This window comes from Notamacropus eugenii, chromosome 2, assembly GCF_028372415.1.
Source record: "Notamacropus eugenii isolate mMacEug1 chromosome 2, mMacEug1.pri_v2, whole genome shotgun sequence".
Classification (NCBI taxonomy): domain Eukaryota; kingdom Metazoa; phylum Chordata; class Mammalia; order Diprotodontia; family Macropodidae; genus Notamacropus; species Notamacropus eugenii.
This window is the reverse complement of record NC_092873.1, coordinates 499,294,438-499,313,449: the sequence shown is the minus strand read 5'-3', so window position 1 is coordinate 499,313,449 and position 19,012 is coordinate 499,294,438. Positions and strand designations below refer to the sequence as shown.

Genomic DNA, 19,012 nt, shown 5'->3' with positions numbered 1-19,012 from the left:
AATTTGCAATGTGAGACCCTGGGCTCTTTATTTATCTTGGAAGGTATAAAGTATGTTTAGGTGGCTTTTGAGGTTGGCAATAGGAAATACTTCTGTTGAAGCCCTCACATCTGGGGAATATTTAGGCACCTTCCTCATTTCTCCAACACTATACCCATACATCTGTTTTAACCTCCCATTCTAGACTCAGGGAGTTAGAAACAGCAAGAGTTTCAATAAAGGCATTTTGAAAAGACATAGAAGTAAGAGAGGAGACGAGAAGGAAGAGAAAGTAAGGGAAGAGCTGAGAGAAAGAGGAGACTTGTGAGTGCATTAATGAACAGTTTGGCTTGAAGTCTCCTGAAAAAGGTAAGAGTTGTTTCCAAGGTTTCTCTTCTTTTCCTTGCCTCTTTTCCCTGGAACTTGGAAGTTTGTCTCAGAATTAAAACCTGGTGAAAAGGGACAAGGGGGCAGATTGAATAATACACATTTGCTTGGCATTGATTCATACATACAGCTTCCTCTGCTCTTAGCTACTTTGTAAAAAGTCTGACACTGGCCCCTGGGTTTGTGTTCTGGAGACACTGCAACTCATCCCCCTTAAGGCAGTGAGAACTACTGAGGGGGCAGGCCCATTGCACAGGTGCCATGTCTCAGAAGACAGAGCAAGACAAGCTTAAAGGATAAAGAATGCAGGCATGTATGCAGCTTAAAGGATAAAGAATAGGGAGACCTGACTTCTGACCCTAGACCTATTCCTTCTAGTTGTGTGATCTAGGATAAATCCTTTTATTTCTGTGAGCTACAGTTTTCTCATCAGCAAAAGCAGAGATGAAATGATATGGGTGTACAGGCAGGGGACACAACCACATGATTTTGGGGGGTCTCCTATAGATGTGGAATCAATGATTCTCAGCTTAGTGGAGTGGAAAAAAAACTAGACTTGGATTTCAAGCATGTAGGGCCTGGTCCTCCACCACCTAAGCAATCTTAGTGCCAGAGGCGTTTGTTCTTGCTGAGAGCAGATCGATCTATAAAGTTTGCAAAGGCCCCTGGGTCTACCTCAGCCTGGAATTGTACTGCTCAATAATAGGGCAGTGTGAGTTCTCAGAATTCTTGGGGGGGAGGGGAGGGGGAAGAAAAGGAGCTGCCATTTTTAGCTTAGAGACTGGTATAGAGGGAGTGCAATACATCCTCTTTACTGCCAGTGCTGAATAGACCTCTCTGAGGATGGCACTGCTCCTTCCTAAGTGGAGCCTGGGCCATGAGTAGCAGGGTCTGCCCTTACTCTGGCTTCCCTTCAACTCTTTGTGCTCACTAATGGTCAGGAGGCTGCTAGGAGAAAGTTGGGAGAATTGCCAGGACTCGACATCAAATAAAAGCTGGATTCTACATGGGGAAATTGCTGGCAGAGCAAGAGTCGTTCTTGCTGAGTCCAGCCCAGCACTCTGTCCACTATGCCACCTACTGCCCCAAATAAAATTAGAAACTGGTTGTATAGAAACCCAATGAAATATATACAGTTAGCTATTCTGATGAAAAGGAGGGAGAAAAAAACCAAATTGTATAAAAAGTGTAAAAGGAAAACTCTCCATAATTCTAGAAGAGAAAAATAAAAATAGTACGTAAAAATTATGCTGAGTTATAGCTAGCAAAACTGAAAACTTAGAGGGAATAGGTGGATACTTGCAAAAATATAAAATACCATAATGAAAAAATGAAGAAACTATTTATATAACTTTGATCAGAAGAAAAAATTATCAAAGTAGTAAAAATCTAGGAACAACTTTATTTACAAATGAATTCTATGAAAAATTCAAAGAATAATTATTTTTGATGCTACTTAAAGTGTTTTCACAAATAAGAAGGCCCTTCTCTAATCTCTTTTCATGATATTTATGTTGTATGACATTATTGGTACTACATATGGGAACTCCACTACCATGGACAGCTCCCTTTCTCTGCCTCCATGAATTTATGACTCAGAAAAGGATAGGGGTGACAGAGCTGCTATTTATACCTGTCCACATTAGAATTCCCTGGTATTGATCTGGTGGTGTCTTGTATTTCTCAGACCCTTTCTTGCCCTGGGACACAGTCTTTCTCTAGGTTCTGGAGTTCCCCCATTTCCCATGACCCTGTCTCCTTATCCTGAGTTAGGCTGGTCAAATGATTCACTGAAATATTTTTTCTGAATTTCCCCACAGGGGTGATTGGTCTGGTACATTATCCAGATCTTTTTGGAGGAGTCTGTGGAGGGGCCTCACCTCACTGCTTCCTATCACTCTATCACCTTGGTTCTGCCTCTGACCATGGGAGTTCTCCATCTTACTTGGGATAAAAATCTTGAATTTACATTGTTTCTTCCATATGCTTAAGATAAGGGACTATCTTTGGTTTTCTACTTGCATCCCCAGTGCTTAACACATAGTAGGCACTTAATGCTTCATTCATTCAAAGACTACAAAGAGTACCAGAGAGATAAGGTCTGAGAAAAGGTCGTTGGATTAGTTGAGTGCTGAGATCATCGGCCACTTTGGAGAGAACAGTTTTAGTTGAATGATGAGGCCAGAAGCCAGAACATAGAGAGTTAAAAAGAGAGTGAGAGGAAAGGAAGTGGAGACATTGCTACTGGAAGGCCTTCTCAGATCTTGTGCAGCACAGAAGCCAGCCTCCATGGTGCAGTCTGTTGGCTTGTATGGCTGTGTGTCATGGTCAAGCAAGCTTCTGTAGGCTAGAATGCTGACCAATGTTGGCTGGCTCTCAAGGCCTAAGCAAACCTGGAATCAGGATCTCCCTGGCACTGAAAGGAGGGGAGGGTAAATGGGTATGCTGTTGCATTTTGTGATGAGACCCAACAATGAGGACCATGGGGGAGGGGTGCTAAGTGAGTTCGGGGTAGGGGCCAGTTAACAGATTTTTGTTTTGTGTGTTTTTACCTTTTTCTGGTTTCTAGGTGTCCTACACCACGTAGAAAGTAGAAGTTGCTTTATTTTTGATGCATAGGGTCTGTGGTGGACCAGTTTCAGGGATTGTGTGGAAATCAGAAAAAATGTTTATTCCTCTCCCTGGTTTATCATCTAACCTTGAATTTCCTTCAAGATCTAGTTGATTAAGAATTTTTTCCTGTCCACAATTGTGAAAACTCTCAGTTTACTATAAATTCTTTTACACTATCACTTAAAGTATATTTAGATCATGGATCCATTTTGAAATGGTTGTAGTATGTAGAATGAATTCAGACTTGTCTCCATGAATCACCAAATTATCTAGTTTTCACAACACATTTTGTTGAATAACAAATTCTTTTCCCATTGTTTCCTCCCTTTTTATGTAGATTCATCTTTCAGAGACTTCACAGGTCATCTAGGCTAACTTTCTCAGAAGATTCAGACACAGAGCAGCTAGGTGACTCTTGTAAAGTCCCAGTGATAGCTGATGGCAGAGCCCAGACTTGGATTCAGGCCCTCTGTGTCCAAACCCAGTGTTCTTTCCATTGCTGCCCCTCACCTAGTGGACTTATTTATCTTAAAGGCACCTGGGTAGCACAGTGAGTGCCTTGGAGCGTGGAAGAACTGATTTCACTTCAGCGTTACCAGCTTTGTGATCCTGGGTAAGTCACTTTCTCTCAGCCTCAGTTCCTTCCCCTGTAAAACAGGCTTAATAACAGCACTTACCTCCCAGGTTTCTTGTGAGGATCATAAGACAGAACACATGTCCTGCATTTTGAAACCTTGAAGTGCTATGTAAATGCTACTGCCATAGCAATAACTATCATACCACTGATATATATATTTAGTCCTAAATCTTTTTAAATATAATCCAATTTTTTATTTGTCTAATTATTAAATCAGCTATGTGGCATAATGATTGTCTAGAATCCTTGACTTGGAAACAGAAACACCTGTGTTCAAATCCTGCTTCAGTCACTCAGGCACTCTTCCAGGCTGCTATTGATTCTTGATCATCAGCCTTCTGAAGATTGTCTAGATTTTACTGATAGGAACAAAGGTTCCCCTTTCCTTCTCTGTTCTAAATTTTATTTAAAGCTCTTCTAGACAATATCCCATCCTCTCGAGGGGATCAAAGATAAATATTTATTGAACACCTACTGTATACACAGGTTTATGATATCCAGTATAGTCCCTGTGTACAATTAGGTTGCAACTTAAAAGGTGTGTGACCCAGGACCAGTCACTTCAGCTTCTTCAGTCTCACTTTCCTCATCTGTAAAATATGTATAATAAGAACACATTGTTCACAGGGATGTTGCGAGGATCAATGAGACAACCTACATAAAATGCTTTGCAGTAATATATCAGTGTTAGCTATGATAAAGATGAAGGCATATATCTGAGATCTGGAGGCACCCTTTTTCATTTCCTAGGGTCAGGTTTTATTTAGGGTCATGTTTTCTCCTTGAGGAAAATTATCTTTCTTTCTACTCTTTTCTCTCATTTAATTTTGGTAGTTATTAGGTAATTGGAATTTCTTTTATTACTATTATTTGTATCATTTTAAATATTGTTGTTGTTTTAGGTCTACATTTCTATAGATCCGCATTTTCTCATTGGATGGCCAGTTTACCTTAATTTTGCCAGTAGCAAAGCAGGGGTGAGCCTAGAGGAGCCTTCTACAATCATTTGTCAGACTAGAGTGTGAGCACCAGAAGTACTCCACTACTGTCAATTTGAAGCTTTACAAAGGGTGCTGGTGTGGGAATGTGTGGATGCTATGTGGAGACACCAATGAAAGGTCTATACACTTACCATGAGACATTTTAAAGGGATGTCGGGTATTGGGAGGATTTTCTGAAAAGAAAATAATGCATCTGGGGCTTTATGAAGGCTTCCTAACAGCAGGCAACTCTGTCAGATTCCCAGAGAGAAATCCAAGAAGGAGAAAGCAGGTTAGTGTGACTGATGACACCCTGTTATAATTTCCTGGGATTACATGTTTCTATTTTGGGCAGTCAGTAGTGGAAGTTTATAGATTAACCCAAGAGAAGGCTGGCTAAGATTATCTTCTTGTTACCTAGATTGATGAAGTGATAAGTTGAGATCCTTCTTTCACTGAAAATATTTAGTGCTAATGGAAGGCAGCCTGACTTGGGTTGATGTGAATGCTCCTAGTCCTTGGTGGGGCTCCCTTGAGAGGGAGGCCTACTTGACCACCCAGTAACCCTGAGTGCTTTCTCTTTTCATGGGGAGCTTTGGTAGAAATGGAGTTTCACCAGAGAGGGATACTAATTAGGCAAAAAGTAGAGATATATTACTGCATATTATATATCACACATTTCCAAATAGATCAGTGATTTGAACTGTTTTAAAAATTGAACCATAAAAGAATTATAGTGAGTAGAAGTTTGATCCCTAGGACATTATTATACCAATGAAACCTTAGGTCCTTACCAAAAAAAGCAATCAAAATAGTCATTGGCGGATGTCACCCCCTTTTCAGATAAGGAACAGGGACCCCAAATTATTACCTCATAACAGGAATCCAGAACTAGCACCCTCTGTGACTGCTTAGACAGTGCCTGAGATTCTGCCAACCTTCAGTCCCTTCAGGTGAGGGCTCTGGGATGGTACAGCCACAAGAAGGAGGCTCATTTGTCTTGTGTGAAGAGATGGGGAGATGGAACTCCAAGAGTAAATAGGAGGGCAAGGACATAGGTAAAGGGAATTTATAATACCAACTCTACAAGGCAATAGCAGAAACTGCTTAGAGAGAAGAGCCTACCATGAATAATGCAGAAGTTTTGACTCAGTGAAGAATGCAGAGTATAGATCAGAATTGCAAAAGTATAAGTAGCATGAATTAGAGAAGGTGGGCCTAGAATAGATAGAAAGAGAAGGTGGATAATGAAAGAAATGAATGTAAGAAACTCTCTCTGGAAATAGGCAGAAAACAAAAATTTTAAAACTAATGAACATGATTAATTGAAAGAACAGCTAGGTGACAGAGTGGATAGAGTGCTGGACCAGGAAAAAGGAAGACTTATCTTCCTGGATTAAAATATGACCTCAGAGACTAGCTGTGTAACGCTGGGTAAGTCACTTAACCTTGTTTGCCTCAGTTTCCTCATCTGTAAAATGAGCAGGAGACAGAAATCGCAAACCACTCCAGAATTTTTGTGAAGAAAACTCCAAATGAGGTCAAGAAGATTTGGACATGACTGAAAGATTACTGAATAACAAAGCTTAAGGGAAAGAAAAGAAGGAGGAATCTATTTCACTGAGAGGGGACAAGATGAAGAATTAAAAAATCAGATAAAAGGAGGAAAGTAAAAGGAATGATGAAGACTCCAATGGAAAGGGGGATCAAGAATAAATGGAAGAAAGTCATGAAAAAGTTTAAGCTAAAGTAATTGAAGACACAGAGTACTATTTACAGCAGAAAAGGAGAAAAATAATATTTTTTTTAAAAAACCATGTTGGAGACAAAGAGATGAAAATATAAACCTAACTCATAATTTTAAACATGAATGGATTAAGCAATCTAATAAAAGGGGAAAAGTGACAGATTAGATAAGAAAACAAACCTTTTCAATCTATTGCTTAGTTTTTAAAAAATGCTTAAAAAACGAAGATATACACAAAGTAAAAGTAACAAGATAGGAAAAAATTAATATGCATCAAATGAATCAAAAAAGGGAGAGTTGTAATCATGCTATCTGACAAAACAAAAGCAAACATTCAAAAAATAAAAGGGGGCAAAGTAGGAAACTACATTATGCTGAAAGGAACCATAGGCAACAAACCAATATCAGTAACAAATCAGTAATATATTTCAAAAGGCATACCATCCAAATTCATAAAGGAAACATGAACTGAACTACATAGCAACAACCACAACGTGCAAGGATTTTTTGTGGTAGTCTTAGAACTTCATTGCAATGCAAGGACTTAAAAATTCCCAATGGTCTCTTAAGGCAAAATGCCTTTAACATCCAGAGAAAGAACTATGGAATTCAATCACAGGTTGTAGCAGATCATTTGTTTTTGTATTACATTTTGGTTTGTTTTGTGATTTCTCCCATTCATTTTAATTCTTCTATGCAAGATGACTAAGATAAAAATATATTTGATAGGAATGTAAGTGTAGAACCTACATAAAATTGAATGCCATCTCAGGCAGGGAGGGGGTAGAGAGGGGAAAAGGAGGGGGAGGGAGGGAGAAAATCTAAGTTATATGAAAGTGATTGCAGAACACTGAAAACAAATAAAATAATAATAATAAAGAAAATCCAACAGACATAATTATGCAGATTCTGTTAGTTTTGTTGTTGATATGATCAATCATGCTAATAGTTCTATTAATATTGAACCAGCTCTGCATTCCTGGTATAAATCCTACCTGATCATAATGTATTATTCTCTTGATAAGCTGCAGTATTCTTTTCCCTAAAATCTTATTTAAAATTTTTGCATCTATATTCATTAGAGAAATTGGTCTATAATTTTTTTCTCCATTTTGACTCTTTCTGGCTTAGTATCAGAATCATATTTGTATCATAAAAAGAATTTGGGAGGGCTCCTTCTTCCCCAACTTTCCCAAATCATTGTCTACATAGCATTGGAATTAACTGTTCTTTAAATGTTTGATAAAACTCACTTGTAAATCCATCTGTCCCTGGAGATTTTTCTTAGGGTGTTCATTGATGGCTTGTTCAATTTCTTTTCCTAAAATGGGGATATTTAAGATTATATTTCCTCTTCTGTTAATCTAGACAATTTATATTTTTGTACATATTCATCCATTTCACTTAGATTGCCAGATTTATTGCCATAAGCTTGGACAAAATATGTCCTAATTATTACTTTAATTTCCTCTTCATTGGTGGTGAATACACCCTTTTCATTGTTGATACTGGTAATTGTTCCTTTCTTTTTTTAAATCAAATTAACCAAAAGATTATCTATTTTATTAGATTTTTCATAAAGCAAGCCCTCAGTCTTATTTATTACTTCAATTGTTTTCTTATGTTCAATTTTATTAATTTCTCTTTTGATTTTAAGAATTTCTAATTTGGTGTTTAAATGGGGATTTTTAATTTGTTTCTTTCTTGGCTTTTTTAATTTGTATGCCCAATGCTTTGTCTCTATTTTACCCATGTAAGTCTTTAGAGATATAAAATTTCCCCTAAGTACTGCTTTCTGTGTATCCCATACATTCTGGTATGTTGTCTCATTATTGTCATTCTCCTTGATGAAGTTATTGATTGTTTTAATGATTTGCTGTCTGACCCACTCATTCTTCAGAATTAGATTATTTTGTTTCCAATTAATTTTTCATCTATCTTTCATTGGCCCTTTTTTGAATGTAATTTTCATTGTATCATGACGTGAAAATGATGCATTTAATAGTTCTGCCTTTCTACAATCAATATGCCGTAATATGTGGTAAATTGTTGTGGAGGTGCCATGCGCCACTGAAAAAAAGGTATATTCCTTTCTATCCTCTTTCCCTTTTCTCAAGAGGTCAACCATATGTAACTTTTCTAAAATTCAATCTACTTCCTTAACTTCTTTCTTATTTATTTTGTGGTTAAACTTACCTAGTTCTGAGAGAGCGAGGTTGAGGTTCCCCACTAGTATAGTTTTGCACTCTATTTCTTCCTGTAACTCACTTAACTTTTCTTCAGAACTTGGATGCTATGCCCCTTAGGGCATATATGTTTAGTATTGATATTACTTCATAGCCTATGGTACCTTTTAGCTAGATGTGGTTTCCTTCCTTGTCTCTTTTAATTATATCTATTTTTGCTTTTGCTTTGTCTGAGATCAGGATTGCTAGCCTGCCAGGCCTAGAGGCCTGTGGGCTACCCGAGTCTTCTTACCTCACCTCCCGAGGTCTTCGGTTGGCCAAACCGGATGCTCGTATGAGAGAAAGGACATTCCAGAGTTGAACAAGGGTTGAGCTTTATTTCAGGGTCTAGTTACAAGTGCAGGGGAATTCTTCCTTAGGAGGGACAGAAGAATCCCCCAAGGAGGCAAAGATCTTACAATAAGAGATTGGAAGTAGAAGTACAAGCGGGGAGAGAGGAGGAGGGGAGAGAAGGAGAAGAGGAAAAGCGGAGCCTTGTGTCCTCTTTGGCTCCTCACGTGCTAAGAGAGCTTTCAGGCTTCCCTGATCCTACTTAACTCTCCAGCAGCATAGTTTGCATCTAAATACCGTGCTGTTAGGTAACTAGGTGTGCTCCAATCCAGGACAATCTCGAGGGCTGGGAGATCTCTCTCCCATCACGTTTCTCACGGGAAGAGGCGGAAATACACGAGATAGCTCGGTTCACCTCGATTCCCAGCCGTTTCCTGGGGAGGTCTCGTGAGATCTCTAAGATTTAGAAGCTCCCACCTTTACCCGCCCGAGACTGTCCACACGGAATTGAGCTTCCAACACCAACACTAGCCCTGTTTTTTTAACTGCAGTTGAAGCATAATATATTCTGCTCTAGTCCCTTACCTTTATTTTGAGTGTCCCTCTGCTTAAAATGTTTTTCTTATAAACAACGTATTGTAGGATTAGCTTTAATTATCTCTGCTATCTGCTTCCATTTTATGGGAAAGTTCATCCCATTCATATTCACAGTTATGATTGCTAAAGGTGTATTTCCCTCCATCCTATTTTCCCCTTGTTTATACTTTTCTCTCTCTCTCCTTTCACCCTGTCCCTCCTCACTAGTGTTTTCCTTTCTGATCACCACCTCCACAAGCTGCCATCTCTTTTATCAGTTTCCCCATTTTTCTTTTCCCCTCATCCTTTCTACTTTCCTATACCATAAGAAAGATTTCTTGACTCCACAGACCAGTTGTCCACAGGGTTTTCTTGGCAAATATACTAGACTGGTTTACTATTTCCTTCTCCAGTGGATCATCTATTGTCAGACAGTGCTAACTACCACCACAACAAGAGAGTGACCCATTAGGCAAAGAGTAAAAAGCAGAAGTGGGCAAATGGAAAAGGAGGTCTAAAAACTCACTCAAAATAATAACATCTTAAAAATTGGAATGGAGCAAAAGGAAGCTAGTAACTTTACAACAAATCAAGAGATTATAAAACAAAGACAAAAGAATCCAAAAATAGAAAAGAATGTGAAATATCTCATTAGAAAAACCACTGACCTGGAAAATAGATCCAGGAGATATAATTTAAAACTTATTGGACTACCTGAAAGCCATGATCAAAAAAAAAGAACATAAATGTTATTTTTCAAGAAATTATCAAGGAAAACGGTCCTGATATTCCACTACTATAGGGTAAAATAGAAACAGAATGTATCCACTGATAACCTTCTGAAATAGATCTTAAAATGATAACTCCTAGGAATATTGTAGGCAAATTCTGAAGTTCTCATGTCAAGCAGATGATATTGCAAGCAGCCAGAACGAAACAATTCAAGTATTGTGGAAACACAATCAGGAGAACACAAGGGAGAGATAAAATAGGGCAAATTATCTCATAAAAGAGGTAAGCAAAAGCTTTTACAATGGAGGGAGAGATGGCAGAGGTGAGAGGGAATGAGTGAACTTAACTCGCATTGGGTTTGGCTTAAGGAAGAAATAACATACATACACTCAATTGGGTAAAAAAATCTGTCTTACAATACAAGAAAGTAGGGGTGAAGGGAACAAGAGGGAGGAAATGATAGAAGGGAGGACAAAGGGGAGGAGGGGATAATCAGAAGCAAACATTTTGAGGAGGCACAAGGTCAAAGGAAAGAACAGAATAAAAGAGGGAGTGGGATAGGATGGAGGAAAATATAGTTAGTTTTTCTTGACTGTTATGGAAGTGTTTTGCATGAATACACCTGTATAACCTACATGGAACTGCTTACTTTCTCAATGGGGGTAGGGGAAAGCCAGGAAGGGAGAGGAGTTGGAACTGAAAGCTTAAAAATGAATGTTAAAAATTATTTCTACATGCAACCAGGAAATATGATACACAGGCAATGGTGTATAGAAATCTATCTTCCCCCACAAGAAAATAGAGGGGAAAGGAATGTGTGATAGAAGCAGGGGGCAGATTGGGGTAAGGGTGCATGCCATCTTAGGGTGGGGGAGGGGGAGATGGGGAGAAAATTTGGAACTCAAAATTTTGTGGAAGTGAATGTTGAAAACTAAAAATAAATTAATTAATAGAGAAAGTATTTTATTTAAGCCACATCACAACCTAGCAAAATAAACTGTTGTGCCCATTGCATGTGGCAATGGACAGTGTTGCAGGAGATCCAAAAATTCAGAACAGTATAAGAAGCTTCCATTGATCTGTACAAGCTGGAGTCTTCTTGTAGCCTTACTGGAAGCTACCTGTTCATTTAAGGGAATGAACGGAGAAGACCTTCCCTCCTCTGAAAACTATTTTATTAAATTTTGCTTGATACTCTTTTGTGTGTCAGGATCCTCTCTAACATTCTCAGAGTTGTTCATGCATCAGTAAGAAGAACTAGCACCAGACACTAATAAAAAAAACTGTCTCAAAATATGTGCCCCAGACACTGTTTCATATTACCCCTCCCTCAAACAAACTCATGGCCATGGACACTGTGAACCTAGAGCAATATAACGCTAAGGGACATGCTTATTACACCAGGTGGGAGTTTTAAAGTTTGGGAGTATTTTTCATTTGTGACAGCCCTAGGGATCAATAATGAACTGACAGGACATCTGGTCAAAGCAGCTCAGTGGTACAGTTAGATAGAGTGTAGAGACAGAAATCAGAAAACATGTGTTTAAACCCTGGAAACTGCCCCAGTTTCCTCATCCATAAGAATCATGAGGCAATATGTGTGAAGTACTTTTTTACTCTTAAGACACTACACAAAGGTAATTTATTATCGTTGCCTTTACTGTTATCAACATTATCTGCCATTGACAGTTCTGTCTTCCTAAAAAGAGAATTCCTTAAGCACAGAGAATCTTCTCTTCTCTTGTTACTAATATCTGATTCACCTAGGCACTCTCAGTTGAGGATTATGTGAATTCTACTTGAATTCTACTTCTCAGTTTCTGTCTAAGGGGTTCCTCTGCATTTGCAGGTGACTGTGGCATCACCAGTGCCCAAAGAAGCCCCCATATGTCTGGTAGAAAATAGGAATGGAGAGCTGACCGTAAACCAACAAGCCCTGCGGGTTCAGTGGTGGTTGTAGTTCTTGTTGGTCTATACTATACTAGAAAATCCTACCTGATGAACAAGCTGGCTGGAAAGAACAAAAGAAAGTGGAGTTCTGACCTCCAGTAATCTAATTTTGGGGCATAATATGACAAAGGTGTAGAGCTGCTATAAGGAATGTCTAAGACTTAATGAAGGTTTAAAAGTTGGCCTTGGTTCACAGTTGTCTTCCAGTTGGTCAACAAGCATTTACTAAGGACCTACTATATGCTAGAAACTCTGCTAGGTGCTGAGAAGACAAAGAAAGGAAAATTCAGGCCCTATTCTCAAGGAGCTCAAAGTCTAAAGGGGGAAAAACATGGAAATAATTGTGCGAATGAGATCTATACAAGATACACTGGAGATAATCATTAGAGGGAAGGCACTAGAATTACAGGGAGTCAGCAAAGTTTCTCAGTTAAGTTTAGCTGAGAATTGAAGGAAAACAGGGAAGCCAAAAGGCAGAGACGAGGAGGTATCATGCTAATGAGAAAGATTTTCCCCATCCATTAATGGATCTTCCCTTTACAGAAAGCTAGATTAGGGGAGGCCCACACCTTTTGTTAATTTTCTAATGAGGCTCTGGTTCTCAAGGTTTCTGATTCCTTCTTGCTCTGAAAACTGCATAAGTATTCTGAGGTGAGGTTTTACTTTGGGGTTTATTTTTTGAAAGAAGGTTCAAGTGCCACATGAGACTCTGGGAACCCTCTAAGCAGCCCCCCTGTTTTGAAAACCCAGATGTTGGTGCTTCTCTCTCTCTTGTAACTATGCATGTATGGTCAGACAGTTGCATCTGTCTGCTGATCTGAGATGTATATATTGCTTATGTCAGACAGTTGGAAGCTCTGCCTGTTGATTAGTATTTCTTTGTATTTTCTCGGAAGTTCAGGGTCCTGACTTTTTTCCATGAACTAAGTGAATGACATATGTGTTTGATTAAAGTGATTGTTGACCCCTTGAAAGTTGCTTTCCTTTTAGAAAAGCAGATCTAAGTACCTGTAGAGCCGTTATGGATGTCAGAGTGCTTACTGTTACAGGAAGGAGAGCATGTCAAGCAGGAGATACTGAGTCAAGTGACAGAGTGTCCATCAAAGGCTTAGATCTTATACTGTAACACTTGTAAATTAAATTACCCCACATGAGATATCTTTGTGACATAAGGACTGAAATACTCTTGCATGCAAAATGTGTACATTTCTTTGAAAACTGAAGTTTCCTGTTCCTTGTTGCTGCCTCTTGGTAGCCTGTCTCCTAGTGACTGTCTATCTTAGCTACTGTTAGCCCTTAGTCTGCTCAGGATTATTGCCTGTGCTGTGCATTATCTTATTCTGAGAATGTGGTTGTCAGTTACTCCTGTGATTACTCAGAGCAGCCAGATCACAGGAGTGAAACATTTTCATCACACTTATTGTTCTCATAGGATCATCAACCGATGATGAGCTGGAGGAACCATAGCGGACATGTAATTCAATCTCTCTCTTTTTTAACAGTTGAGGAAAGCAAGCCCCAGAGGGCTGTTGTTTGTTTTTCATCCTTCATTCTTGAAGAGGACCAGTGAGAGGATGTGGTGAATTCTTCACTTGGGAATGAATTGGACTTAAGTGAGACAGAGTGGCATAAAATCATCAGGCTCATGCTCTCTTCCTGAGTCATCCGTGTTCCATGTGGAATCAAAATGCAGGATGGCTGGCAGTGACCTGGGGTGCAGGTCTTTGGTGCTGTTGACTTTGATGTCAGCTGTAAGAACACAATGGCATCAGCTTCAGCAATGAACATTTTCAACTTACACACTTCGTCAACCTAGACAACAAAAAGATAACCATTACTAGGCTGTCTCTGGGCTAACCTTCTAGAAGCTTCCACAACCTCCCCCACCCCCCAAAGAGAAATGTGTAGTCCCAGGAAATTATGGCAGAGTCACAGCAGCCTGCTCTCTCCTTCCTGGATTTCTCTCTGGGAATCTGACAAAGTTGCCTGCTGTCAGGAAGCTCTCATAGAGTCCCAGATGCATTGTTGTCTTTCTAGAAAACTCTCCCAGTGCCTCACCCCTCTCTAAAATGTCTCATGATGTGTAAACATCATGTAAACACTTTTCAGGGCTGCCTCCACATAGCAACCATACATTCCCACACTAGCAGCTTTTGTTACTGTTCATACCTAAAATGCCTGGGCATGCTTGATACTCACATTCAGATCTAACAAATACTTGTACAAGGTTCATTTAGGCTCACCACTATTTTTCTACAGGCAAAGGTCAGGGTAAACTCATCCATCCAATGAAAAAATGTAGGTTTACAGAAAATGTAGATTGAAAAGAACAGCAATATTTAAAATGCTACAAATAATGGTAATAAAATAAATTCCAATGACCTAATACCTACCAAGAATTAAATGATAGAAAAAAAATAGCGGAAGGAAAGATAATTTTTCTCCAGGAGAAAATCTGACCATAGAAAGTAATAAAAGTACCCCTTCAGATCTCAGATATATTCCTACACCTTCATCATATCTAAATACAGGTAACCCTTGATCCAGGGAGACAATTCTGAGTCTAAACTGACTGGTTTTAAACTCTGCAAAAGCTTATTAATCATTCTCCTTGACTTTGGTTGAATGACTCCTCACTTTTATGTGTTTTTATATTTTGCCTCATAATTTTCTCCAAGACATGGGAGCTGTCAACAGTTGTGAATATATAACCTTCTGGCCACTATTAATTCTTTTATGATGCAAGTTTTTAAAATGTTTAAATCATTGATGTATTTGGAAACATGTCATCTATAATAGGCTGTAATATGTCTCCATTTCTTGCTGAATCAGTATCCCTCTCTGGTGAGACTCTATTTCTACCAAGGCTCCCCATGAAAAGAGAAAGCACTCAGGGCTACTGGGTGATCAAGTAGGACTCCCTATCGAGGGAGCCCCATCAGACTATCACAACACATCAAGTCAGGCTGTCTTTCTCTAGCACTAAATATCTTCAGTTCAAAAAAGGCCTCAACTTACCGCTTCATCAACCTAGGTACCAAGAAGATAATCATTACCAGAGTCCTCCCAGGCTAACCTTCTATAAGCCTCCACAAACCACTCCCCAAATACAAATGCATAGTCCCAGGAAATTATGGCAGGGTGCCATCAGTCACATCAGCCCGCTTTCACCTTCCTGAATTTCTCTCTGGGAATCTGATAAAGATCCCTGTTGTCAGAAAACTTTCGTAGAGCCCCAGATGCATTGTTTTCTTTCCAGAACACTCTCCCTGTGCCTCACACCCTTCATGGTGTCTGTAAAGACCTTTCAGGGATACTTCCACTTAGCAACTAAGCATTCCCACCCCAGCATCCTCTGTCAGGATTCAAACAGTAGCTGAGTACCTCTCGTGCTCACTCTGAAGTCTAACCAATAACTGTACAAGGCTCCAGTAGGCTCACCCCGGCTTTGCTACAGGCAAAGGTCAGGGGAAACTTGGCCACCCAATGACATCAAAAATGGAGACCTCAAATAATAACAATATTTGAAATCAATACAAATGATGGTAATAAGATAAATACCAACAAACCAACACCTACCAAAAATTAAATGACTGAAAACAGTAAAAAGAAAGGAAAGAGAAAAACCTTTAGGGCGATAAAGGAGTCAAGGAGAAGTACTCTCTTTCTGCAGACTCGTGGTTTATGTGAATTCTGGACAAGCCCTCAAAGTGGATAAATGCTGGATCTAGAGTCAAACCTAAGTTCACTTGTAGACGCTGACACTGACTGACACAGCATGATACTGGACAGGTCGTTGATCTTGGTTTCTCATTTTCCTCAACTGTAAAAAGTATGTAACAAGAGCATGTATTCTGTAGGGTTGTTGTCAAAAATCAAATGAGGTTTTTGTGAATTCCTTAGCACAGTCCATGGTACACTGTGGCATTTAATAAATGTCTGTTTCCTTTGCTTCCATCTCCCCATTAGAGAAAGAAACTGTTAGTTCAGGTAAGGACAGTTTTTTGATAACAATTTACTAAATCAGAATCAAAGTGAAGCTGACTTGATTGTAGAAAATCACCTCATTGCAATGTGTCTATGTGCTTGTGTGTGTGTGCATGTATGTGTGCGTGCATGTGTGTGCATGTGTACATTGTGTGTATGTGTGTGTGTGTGTGTGTGTGTGTGTGTATGACTGACCAGCTGCTGTTCCTTCAGAGTAGATATTTTCCCTTGTCATGTAGATCAGCTCTTTCCCTGTCACTTCAGGTCTTAGAAAGTTTGCTGAGGGCTGCATGAGGGAGGGGTATGCAGAGATTCAGTGACTTCCCAGGTTTCCACAGTTGTCCTGTGTCCTTCCTTGTTCCCTACCAACACTCCCATGATGCTTTCCTCTCGTCTGCTTTTCCTTCTCTAAGCTCAGGTTTCTGGAGTTGGTCTTTTTGCAGCCTTGGGTGTATTTGATTGTGTTAAGAAAGTGATTTCTCCAGGCCACCTCATCCACCTTGTTTGCCACCTTTACTATAAATTTTACCCCATAAGTCTAATCTCACAGTGCTCTTGGTGAACTGAATGCATGCATTCCTCTGTCCCAAGCTGCTGATGTTGAATGATGAGGGACTGGGAATCAGAAAGACCTGAGTGTGAAAGCTGCCTAAGCTGTTCACTGACTATGTGAGGCAGACCTCCCTCATTTACCTCCCTCAATCTCAGTTGCCTTCTCTGTGAAACAGAAATAAAAGAAACACCTACTTCACAGCATTACTGTGAAGACAGAAAGAGAGAACACAAACAAAATGTGCTAGATAAATGCTAACTTTAATCCTTGTTCCTATTCTTTCCCCAGAGAAGAGCTTCCCATCCTCTCCCTTTAGGACCAAGGAGTTTGGCTGTTGCAGCCTCTGGGCTTCCTGCTTCCACTGGGCCCTCATGTCTCACCCTTCCCTTGCAGGCTTCTACCTTGGCTCCACTGTGCACATTCACACAAAGGGCATCTGGATGTGGTGTGTCCCTTATCCTAGCAAACTTGACCACATCTTAATTCTGCTTAATACTGAGGGTCTTGGAGATATGGAAAAGATAGATGAATCAGTGACATTCTGCTCACTCAGTTTCCCTCCTTAGCTCTGCATGACCTAAGAAGGAATGACCTCTTATATCTGGCAGGCCTGGGGGGGGGGGTACAACAAACTATTGCCAAGAGATTCTTGTGCAATGTATCTGTGGGGTGATCAAGCTGGATGGGCCCTGGGATGCTACCATCATGTTGAATAAGAAGACCAGGCCATGTAAACATAAAAGACCCATCACAGGGTCCTATTACTCTCCTTCTATCAAGGACTTCCCAAAAGTTCCAGCTGAAGAAGAAGCTGAAGAGAAAGTGACCAAAATCCTTAGATGAGATTGGTGCTGACCTCAGGTCAGACTGACTGTCTGGGAATCCCATTTCTTTCAGATGGTTCCCATTTCTTTAAAAGGTCTCTGAAAATCTACTTCTGAACTTGTTCCTCCAGGCTATACATTCACCAGTGAATAAAAAAGATCAGTCTACCTAGTAGATGGGCTCAGGGGACAAAAATATCAGTCACATAATCCCCTCCTTCAAGGAGCAGCCAGGGGACATACTGGCTAGAGTTCTGGGCTTGGGGTCAGAAAGATCTGACTTGGAATTCTATCTCAGAAAGTCATGCACTGTGTGACCCTCGGAAAGTTACTTGAACCCTCTCTAACTCAGTTTCCCCATTTGTAAAATAGGGATAATAATAACACCTATATCTAAACTTATTGATTGGATCAAATGAGATAATCTGTGCAAAATCCTTTGCAAAGCTTATAAACAAATGCAAAGCAATCCACAGCTATGAGGTATTGGCAGGCTGTATATAAAAGCCAAGGAAACTGATGATCCCACAATGCATCCTATAACATCTAATTAGTGGTTCCTTTATTTCATGTAGAAATTCTTGTTCTTTAGGGTTTGTGCAACTGCTTGGGCCCAACGCTATTTCTGTTAGTGTAAAGGGCTGAAATTACTGGCTAGAGTATGGGCACCTGAATAGAGCCATCTCTATATGTGGCTATGCTGGCCTGCTGAAGCCCCATATTTTTTAGCATTAAATTCCTTCCCAAGTTTGCCTTATCCCCATCAAGGTACACATTCATGGGTACAATCTCAAGGGGAAATTGTGAAGTCTTAAGAGCAAAGATCCTTTTGTCCTCCCCAGAAAGACTATGACCATGCCAAGTCAATTAAAAAATATAAGTAACTGGTATGTGTCAGGCACCATGCTAAGTGCTGAGGATACAAAACAAGAAAAGGAAAGAAAGAAAAAGGAGCTTGGAAACTAATGGAGGAAGACAAAGGGAAGCTGAAAATGGGGAAGGGGGAAAGGGGAAATCTTGTGTAGGGGCATGATATTGCATGGAATCAATGCATGGAAAGTTTTGATCTGAGCCCCCTCTAAAAGAAGGATTTGGGAGGCATTTACTGCTGTACCCTCCACCCATCAGTCAGAGGAGAGAGGCAATGGAGGGAACCGAAAAGGTGCTGAGAATCAAAATTTCAGTCAACTAGCATGGTGATGAGATTTCATGTGATCAACTGATCCTTGGGGAGACATGATGGGCATGATGGTCCCTGGAGTACTCAGCACTGCTGGAAAATGGAAACACAAATTGCCAAGATGGTTTCTCTCAGCAAGGAAAAAAATGGTTTTAGAAAATTTTTAAAAAATCCCCTCAGCATCCTAAGACTGCTTTGATGTCAGTTGTGCTTTGCAATTTTTTGCCCACCACTATTTCTCCTTATATCTCTAACCTGCCAAGATTTCTCCATGTTTCTAAAATTCAAGGATGACTAAATGAATTTGTACCACCCAAAGTTCTTTATCTAATAAGATCCACATCCTAATAA

At 39.8% G+C, this 19,012-nt stretch overlaps 1 pseudogene; it reads left to right on the top strand.

The window, feature by feature from the left end:
* The first annotated feature begins 8,332 nt into the window (after positions 1–8,332).
* LOC140523217 (guanylate-binding protein 6-like) overlaps positions 8,333–19,012 on the top strand; it is a 28,878-nt pseudogene continuing 18,198 nt past the window's right edge.